Below are 9,722 nucleotides of genomic sequence, written 5' to 3'. Positions count from 1 at the left end.
TCTTTTACTCAGTTCTACCCTGATGCTATGTTGGCACAATGAATTGTAATAAGGTATCTGACAATTCTATGTGCTGATGATCTTTCGTTAGCTATGAATACATTTCAAAGAACCAATATCTTCTCATCAAGCTGTCAATATAGAAACATGCATTCAACACACTCTTATTTTCTAGAAAGATTTGCAGATTTTTGTATGTCCAGATTTTGAGTGGAAGACTGAAACTTTATGATTTAGAAGTCAGAACTATCAGTCTTTCTTTTACATCGAGTCTCTGTCTAGTGTAGGTCCTTTAAAAGCAACAAATTTAATAGCCTAAATAATCTCTTTTGATAGTACTCATATAACAACACTAACCACTGAATTCCAAGTAGATTGTATCTACTTCTCTCTCCTACTGAGCCTTCAAATTGTGCCTTCATTTAGAGTTTGAAAAAAAAAATCTCAGAAGAACAAATATAATGACATTGGAATGAACATTGATCAAGTAAGAGTTTGGCTAAAAGGAGTTTCCTGTTTTACAACTTGAGAAATTTCAGGAGATACGGTAGAATTTGTAACCCTAGTGCTTTCTTGACTCAGCACTCCTTTCTAGGTTCTGCAATATTCATACCTGGAACATAGCAAAGAAAAGAGAAGCATAATTTTATTATCAGCTAGAATAACGTGAGGATGCAAGTAATCAATAGAGACCCTTTTATTTTCCCTTGTATTACCAACGATTTCAGAGATTGCTGGTAAAATAGCTTATAACTTACGGTGAAAGAGATGTTGTGCTTTACCAAATTCAAAGGAGTAAGTTTGAAATTGAAGATTCGCTTTTGGGAATCGTTACAAGGATAGTATATAAAATATGGAGGATTATGTCCATTGCTGACGTATCTGTCATGTGGAGAGTATTAATCTTTAGGTGTTGGGGATTTGGAGATAGAAATGGTAGACAGCCCAACACAGAGTTTGCAGAGCATTGCAGTGAACTCTGGTGTTAGAAGGTGGAGGAGGGACAGGAAAGTATCCCCCTAACTGAGAAGGCACTTGGGGACCGAAATGCAAAACAAGCCACTCCATAGTATTTACACAGAGTTTTTATTCAGGGTAACTTAGTAACATTTCAAAAATCCAAGCATAGAGAGAAAATGCCAGAAGGATATTGTAGGGGTGTAGCATATGAGAAGTGGGGGAAAAAAAGCCCCTTCTCTACCTGCCTTCTCCCTCATCCCATATAACTCCTCTGAGTCAGGGAAAAGGATCCTATCAATCCATGTCTACCTTCAAATGGGACCATAGAGAGGAGATGAAGTTTCATTGGCTTATCAGAGGCCGCTTTAGTGAGCAGCAGATAGGCATTTTCATTAGAAGAATGTGTATATGTGGCTGCCAGTTGGAGTAGGGAACAGACAGAAGTGTCATTTGAGTCTCTCACACAGACCCCTGAAATCATGGGAGCTGTGTAGAGCTGGGTCTTATGTATCTAGACAGGGTTTCCCCACATGCCCGTACTGACTCTGTAGACACGATTGTGAGTTGGACTAGCATCAGGAGCCAGAAGAGACAGACACAAAGCATAATTTCCCCCACCAAGAATGTGTGGTGAATGTCACACTTTGCTCTCCCCTTATCAACACAAGCGAGTGCAAGGAAGGAGAAAAGGAAGTTAGAAGGAATAGATCTCTCCCCTCCATCCCGTGCTCATCTCTGCAGTGATTCACCACAGATGTTTGCAGTTTTTTCATGATGAAAACTCGAACATGACTTACAAAAATACCGAAATTACTGGGACTGACATATTACTAATTGCTAACTGTAAGATGCATGTGTTGTGGGGGTGTGGGTGATCTTTGAAAAAAAATCGATGTTACATATTAGAAAAAAATAAAACTTGTGTGTGTTTATGCATCGCTGAGTTCATACTTTGAATTTTAACTGTGACATTAGGTTCGGGTCCAAAACTCCAAGATAAAGTGTTCTTTGTTAACCTAGGCCAAAGCAAACTACTTAGGCTGAAAGCCTAAAAAGCTTTCTCTCCCCGCCTCAGCTCGAATGCAGACTTCACCATTGGCCAGTCTCTAGGGAAGATAGGAAGCAGCAGAAAGGAGGGTGCCCATGTGAAGAAGAAAGATTGATTTGCTGCTATTTGCTGGCTTTTTCATTCACTAGGAAACATGGATCTGTTTTTTTCATTCACTAGGAAACATGGATATGTTGCTTTGGATCTGACTAGTTCTTTCTCTTAAAGAAGATTTAAAGTGCAATTCAGAGAACGGTATATTTCTTTACCTTAAGGGCCTAAAGAGGAGAGATCATTATGTAAAAGCATAACTGTGGTTATGTTTGAGTTATAAGATTATGAATTATTTTTGTTTTCTTCTAAAATGCTAGATAATAAATATTTTAGGCTTTCCTGGCCATCTTGTCTCTATCACAACTGGGCAATCCTCTAGCTGTAGCATGAAATCAGACATAGACAGTAAGTACATAAATGGGCTTGATTGTATTCCAATAAAATTCAACTCATAAAAGTAGGCAATAGGCTGTTATTCAACATAGTATTGGAAGTCCTAGCCTCAGCAATCAGACAGCACAAAGGAATAAAGGGCATCCAAATTGTCAAGGAGGAAGTCAAACTTTCACTCTTTGCAGATGACATGATACTCTATGTGAAAAATCCAAAAGATTCCACCAAAAAACTGCTAGAACTGATCCACGAATTCAGCAAAGTTGCAGGACATAAAATCTATGCACAGAAATAGGTTGCATTTCTAAAAACCAATAATGAAGCATCAAGAAAGAGAAATCAAGGAATCAATCCCATTTACAATTGCACAAAAACCATAAAGTGCCTAGGAACAAACCTAAACAAAGAGGTGAAAAATGTATACACTAAAAACTATAGAAAACCTATGAAAGAAATTGAAGAAGACACACAAAAAAAATGGAAAAATATTCTTGCTCATGGATTGGAAGAATGAATATTGTTAAAATGTGGATACTACCCAAAGCAATCTACATATTCACTGCAATCCCTATCAATATAACACCAACATTCTTCACAGAGCTAGAACAAACAATCCTAAAATTTGTATGGAACCAGAAAAGACCCCAAAATAGCCAAAGCAATCATAAAAAAGAAAACCAAAGCTGGAGGCCTCACAATCCCGCACTTCAAGATGTATTACAAAGCTGTAATCATCAAGACAGTATGGTACTGGCACAAAAACAGACACTTAGAGCAATGGAACAGAATAGAGAACCCAGAAATGGACCCACAAACATACGGCCAACTAATCTTTGGCAAAGCAGGAAAGAATATCCAATGAAATAAAGACAATCTCTTCAGCCAATGGACAGTGACATGCAGAAAAATGAACCTGGACCACAAACTCAAAATGGATGAAAGTCCTAAACATTAAGACAGGAAGCCATTAAAATCCTCAAGGAGAAAGCAGGCAAAAACCTCTTTGACCTAGGCTGCAGCAACTTTTTACTCACCGTGTCTCTGGAGGCAAGGGAAACATGAGCAAAAATGTACTATTGGGACTTTATCAAGATAAAAAGCTTCTGCACAGTGAAGGAAACAATCAGCAAAACTAAAAGGCAACCGATGGAATGGGAGAAGATATTTGCAAATGACATATCAGAAAAAGGGTTAGTATCCAAAATCTACAAAGAACTTATCAAACTCAACACCCGAAAAACAAATAATACAATGAAGAAATGGGCAAAAGACATGAATAGACACATTTCCAAAGAATACATCCGATAGCTAACAGACACCTGAAAAGATGCTCAACATCACTCATCCTCAAAACTATGATGAGCTACCACCTCATACCAGTCAGAATGGCTAAAATTAACAACTCAGGCAACAACAGGTGTTGGGCGAGGATACAGAGAAAGAGGATCCCTTTTGCACTGCTGGCGGGAATGCAAACTGGTGCAGCCACTCTGGAAAACAGTATGGAGGTTCCTCAAAAAGCTAAAAATAGAGCTACCCTACCACGGAGCAATTGCACTGCTAGGTATTTATCCAAAGGATACAGGAGTGCTGTTTCAAAGGGGCACATGCACCCCAATGTTTATAGCAGTGTTATTGACATAACCAAAGTATGGAAAGAGCACCAATGCCTATTGACAGATGAATGGATAAAGAGGATGTGGTATATAGATACAATGGAGTATTACTTGGCAATCAAAAAGAATGAAATGTTGCCATTTGCAACAATGTGGATGGAACTAGAGTGTGTTATGCTAAGCGAAATTAGAGAAAGACAAATATCATATGACTTCACTCATATGTGGAATTTAAGATACAAAACAGTAAACATAAGGGAAGGGAAGCAAAAATAATATAAAATAGGGAGGGGACAAAACATAAGAGACTCTTAAATATGGAGAACAAACTGAGGGTTGCTGGAGGGGCTGTGGGTGGGGGATGGACTAAATGGGTAAGGGACATTAAGGAAGACGCTTTGGATGAGCACTGGGTGTTATACATAGGGGATGAATCACTGGATTCTATTCCTGAAATCATTATTGCACTATATGCTAACTAACTTGAATGTAAATTAAAAAATAAGATAAAAATAAAAATAGACAATGGGCTGGATTTGTCCCACAGGCTATAATTTCTCAATCCATATTCTAAATAATTATCCATGCTTTCCCAAGTTTCTAAATAAGCATGTGTTATTTCCATAAATACACACACATATACAACATACACAACAGATTATAGAATCAAAAATTTCCAAACTAAGTTGCTCTGCTTTTTTTTTCTTAATTTTTAATACCATAGAGTGTTTTTTCCTACCCCTTCCATAGAAGATCATTGGTTATTTGAATTATCCTTAGCAGAAATCTTGGTAAGTTGTTTGCCTTGGTAATTTGCTGTGGCTCTTTGTATAAAGAGGAGAATCCTCCCTTTTCAGGATTACTTCTGATGGGTTTTATTCTCATCTCTGCATTACTCAAAAGGAGTACGTGAGCAGCGGTTGAAAGAATATCCCAATTATAATGTGCTTAGAGCATCTGCAGAGTTGGTCCTGGAGGCTTGAGCAAGGGAAACCACAGCTGTGAAGCTTTGCTCCTACCCTTAGCACAGATGCCAAAGCAGATGGAAGGGCAGGGATCGTCTGCAGAAAGGCTCCAGATCTACCAAGCGAGTGGAGTGAAAGGCATATCGGACATTGCTGAAATGGCTAGATTGATAGGCTCTGCACTCCCAGGAGCAGCAGAGGCGACAAACTCTCCTCACTCTTTGCCTCAGACAGAAACATGATGGATGGTGTGCATACAGTTGTCTTCAATCCCTTTACAGCTCGTGATCCCCTATTCCGACAGGCACTCATTTGGTGCCCTGCCTGGAAATTGTTCTGATGCTGTTTGTGTTTCGGATGCTTCGGAAAACATTTCTATTAAGGTTGCATGCCAAAATACAAGGCTGTCCTGAATAGCAAGAAGGAAAGAGTACATTTAGTGCTGCTAATCTGCAAAGGAAAATATTACATATGCTCTCTCTGGAGAATAATAACACTTTGCATGTTGCTGTGCTAAATTTACTGCAGGACTATAAGTGTTAAAACAGCAGCCGTGTAAATGGGCCATGGGGTGGTAAAAGGTTGACAGGATGATTATGCTTGAGGGGCCACTGTTATGTATGTCCTTTGGACAGTAGCTTGGAAAAGTTTCAGAGACACTAATTAATTCTGCCCCACAGTGAGGGGGTGGTAACCAGCTAGCTCAGTAGGAGGCTGAGCTAGAGAGCTCTGTCTCAGGTCAGAGGACCAGGAAAACACTTCAGGGTATGTCTAAGTTGATCCTCTAGAGAAAAGCTCTTTAATCTTACTTAAGGTTACAAAGTCTTTGGCCTCATGCAAAACATTCCATCTTGTGCAATTTTCAGCTGTTCTTATTTTTTTTTTGAATAAAGTAATGGGATGAATCAAGCAGCTCAAAAGACCAGTAGAATCTTATTCTTTTAAAATGCTTATAGCTTAGTAATACTAATTTTCAGGCTCTTCTAATCACCAAATCTCTTTCTCGTACACATTTCAGCTTCCCCTATTGTATTCCTTACAGCTTCAGTCATAGACTCCACTGGATTTTTTTTCCCCCTGAAATTTCTAGACAGGGATAGCCCAGATTCCTGAGGAAAATAGTAGAAAAGCTAATTTTCTATGAAAAATAGTGCCATCTGCTAACCAAAGAACACCTAAGAACAGGAAGCAGTATAGCTTTTCACTAGGTGAGTTTTGGGTTGGAATTTTTATTCTAGATTTTAAGAACTGCTTCAGATATAATTTAATAAACATATATGTACTTTTTTATATCACTTAATAAAGATAGTTCGTATTTATTGTGCATATATTGTGCTAAGTACTCCACATAACCGATTTATTTTTGACTCTTAAGAATAAATATGGGGATTTGGGGATGAGACCTATGTAGGACATATTTATATAACTGAGGTAGAGTAGTACAGTATGTTGTGCAATGTCCTGGCAAAAAATAGAATGAATATAGTTGGGATTACAATTATAAGTAATACAGTATTATTTGGTATAGTGGTAGGGTTTTATGAATTGTTGGTGCTCGTATCTTTCCATCTTACCTTTTTATGTCTTTGAGGCAGAGTTAATAGGTGTGGGTGGGGAGGAAGAAGAGAATGGACGGAGCGAGTAAAGAGGACAGGGAGGGATGAAGGACTGAGTATCAAATTAGTGATACAGAAAGAATTTCTGAGAAATGAGTGATGCATATCTGATAGAACATAATAATTTATAGATAATGATTAACAGCACAGTAGGACAAAGGATTTTATATCTTTAAAATGTGCTATAAATTAACCTTCACAAATGAAGTTCCATTGTATACCCTTTGACTGATTAATATCTTGCCTTCAACAGTTTGAAAAAAGTTGGAATTCTTTATTTGAAACTTGACTAAGTTGACTGAAATTATGATTTTATCTTCTCTAAAACATGAATGTTTAAATTTGGTATAGTCCGATGAGTAAAATTTTGGTGTGATAACTGACATTGTACTGATTTAGTCTCTCTATGAATTTGGCCTAGCCATTTAAGCATATTATGACATAATTATTTTATTTTTAAATTGTGGGTAAGTTAATGATATCTTCTTTAACCTGTTTCATAGTGACATGGTTAGAATTAAAAAAAAAAATCCTCTGAAACAAGTTATTCCCAGGAATTATTTTAAGATCCTTTGGAAGATATTCTTAAGCATTGAAATTTCAAGAAAATAATTCAGTTTTCAAAACATCATAGGAATCTGTGAAGTATAGTCTATTGTATCAAATGATGTTAACAAAAAATTTTAAAGATTAAAAAATTGCTTATGATACAACATAAAACAAATAAAATCAGACTACAACTGTAATAAACATGATGATTCCCCCCCAAGAATTCAGCTGCTACTCTCTTTTCCAGAGCACTCAGCCTCCTTTGGGAATTTATCTGGGCTAATGATGGAACATGGGAACTAGATTAAGCCAATCATTGGGTTCCATGTCAAGACTTTTCATGGAAATTCTGTTACACAAATTGCCTTCTTCGTCTAATGTGGTGTGATGTATAGATGTAAAGGCTAGAAATATTGCTGTCATGTTGCCATCATGAAGGAAGTTAACTAGGCAATGAAATTAATACACAGAAGAAGAATGAAACCAAGAGAATCACAGAGCCAGAACTCTGATCTAACATAACTCAAGACTGTACTTCCTGTAGGTCTTAGAATTACATGATAAAAGCTTTCTTTGAAGTAAGATCTATCTGAAAGTGAAAAGAGAAGACAATTCAGCATATCTGACAGCAGTGTTTTCCATCTACAGCCTGAAATTCACATTGACTGAGGGCTCTTGATTTAGAGCTTGGAGATTTGGAAAAGCCAAATTCTCCAACTGGAGTTTACATCAGCATTAGCAGTTGTAGAGAGATTGAAGATAAAGTAGAATGTAAGACTTCCAAAATCTTCTTTGAAGTTTCTTTTAAATCTTCTTTGCTTGATAAAAGTAACAATCACTCTCATTGTGGAGATTAAGCTGCAATTCACTTGGGGAGTGAGAAGAAAATAAACCATCTACCCTATGATTTAAAATTGTTTTAAGGTGGACTTCTGTTCTGCCATGCTGGAATAATGAATATTGGTCTAGCCCTCCTGACATAAAGAGCTATAAAAAGCTGGACAAACTATATGAAGCTTGTTTCAGGCATTTTACTCTACATAGTGGAGAACTATGATTCCTAAGGAAAGGGTAATCTTTGGGATGCCTGGGTTGCTCAGTCAGTTAAGCGTCCAACTCTTGATCTCAGTTCAGGTCTTGATTTCAGGGGTTGTGAGTTCAAGCCCCACATCGGGCTCCATGCTGGGCATGAAGCCTACTTAAAAAAAGAAAAAGAAAAAAAGAACAGGGTAATCTTCATGACTTCCCAGGATTTTCCCCTGGATGCACTTTCTGGACAACAGTGCAGGAAAGTAGAGCCCAAGTACATTAGGGTGGTCTTACTGAACTGAGAAGTTAAAGCTGAGTTTGGGGCTACTGAAGGAGCTCAATTTGGTGTGGGAACAGTCTCATAGAGGTGAGAAGAACACAGAGAATGAGCTCCAAAAATTGTTACAGCAGTACCATTAATTCTTTGGATGAATGCTAAGATCATAAATACAAGTAAAATTTTTGTAAAGCATGGCAGAGAAGAGCTAGTGAAATATTAGCTGAACAGAAATTTCAGAGATCTCATAGTACTGAAAAATGTTAGAGGTCTAATCAATCAGGTTGGGGAAACCTTGGCAATCAGTCGAGACTCCTGAAAAGGCAGGTATTATGAATAGAAATACTCTAGTTCTAGAGTGTGGCACACCAGCCCCTTCTCAACAAAGTTTTTTTGTTTTGTTTTTTAAAAGATTATTTATTTTGAGACAGAGAGAGAGAGAGAGAGAGAGAGAGAGAGAGAATCCCAAGCAGGTTCCTCACTGTCAGCACAGAACCCTACATGAGGCTTGATCTCACAAACTGTGAGATCATGACCTGAGTTGAAATCAAGAGTTGATGCTTTACTGACTGAGCCACCCAGGTGCCCCTCAACAAAGTTAAAACACAAGTTGATCTGCTGGTAAATTAACTGCCCTCATGAACAAAATTGAACACTTAAACAAAATTCAACACTTTAAAAAAGAAAACAACAAACATCCATCAATGTACCATTCACAAAGTTCAGAATACAATAAAAATTACTAGACCTATGTAAAATGAGACTCAAGAAATATGATCTAAATCAAGAAAAATAAATAAATAAAATAGGATAAGAGAAATGTTAGTGTTAGGAAGAATGAACTTTAAAAGTGATCTTAAATATTTTAATAATATAAAGGAAAAATGGACATAATGAACAAGCAGATGGGTAATCTCAGAGAAATTAGATATTCACAGAAAATTAAATCAAAATTCTAGAACAGAAAAGTCCAATATCTGAATTGAAATCTTCATGGATGAGCTTAATAGCAAATTGGATACAGTAGGAAAAAAATCAATAAACATGAAGAGTGGGGAACAGAAACTGATGCAGACAAAAAAAAATTATAAAATTGAACTAAGCCTCAGTGATTTGAAAAAAGCATATGCAATTGAAATTCAAAAAATAGAGGAGAAATTGGGGAAGGAAAATTTTGAAGAAATAGTGCTAAAAATTTTCCAAATTTTATGATAA

Source organism: Acinonyx jubatus, chromosome D4 (genome assembly GCF_027475565.1).
Source record: "Acinonyx jubatus isolate Ajub_Pintada_27869175 chromosome D4, VMU_Ajub_asm_v1.0, whole genome shotgun sequence".
NCBI classification, from domain to species: Eukaryota; Metazoa; Chordata; class Mammalia; order Carnivora; family Felidae; genus Acinonyx; species Acinonyx jubatus.
Note: the sequence above shows the minus strand (reverse complement) of the source record.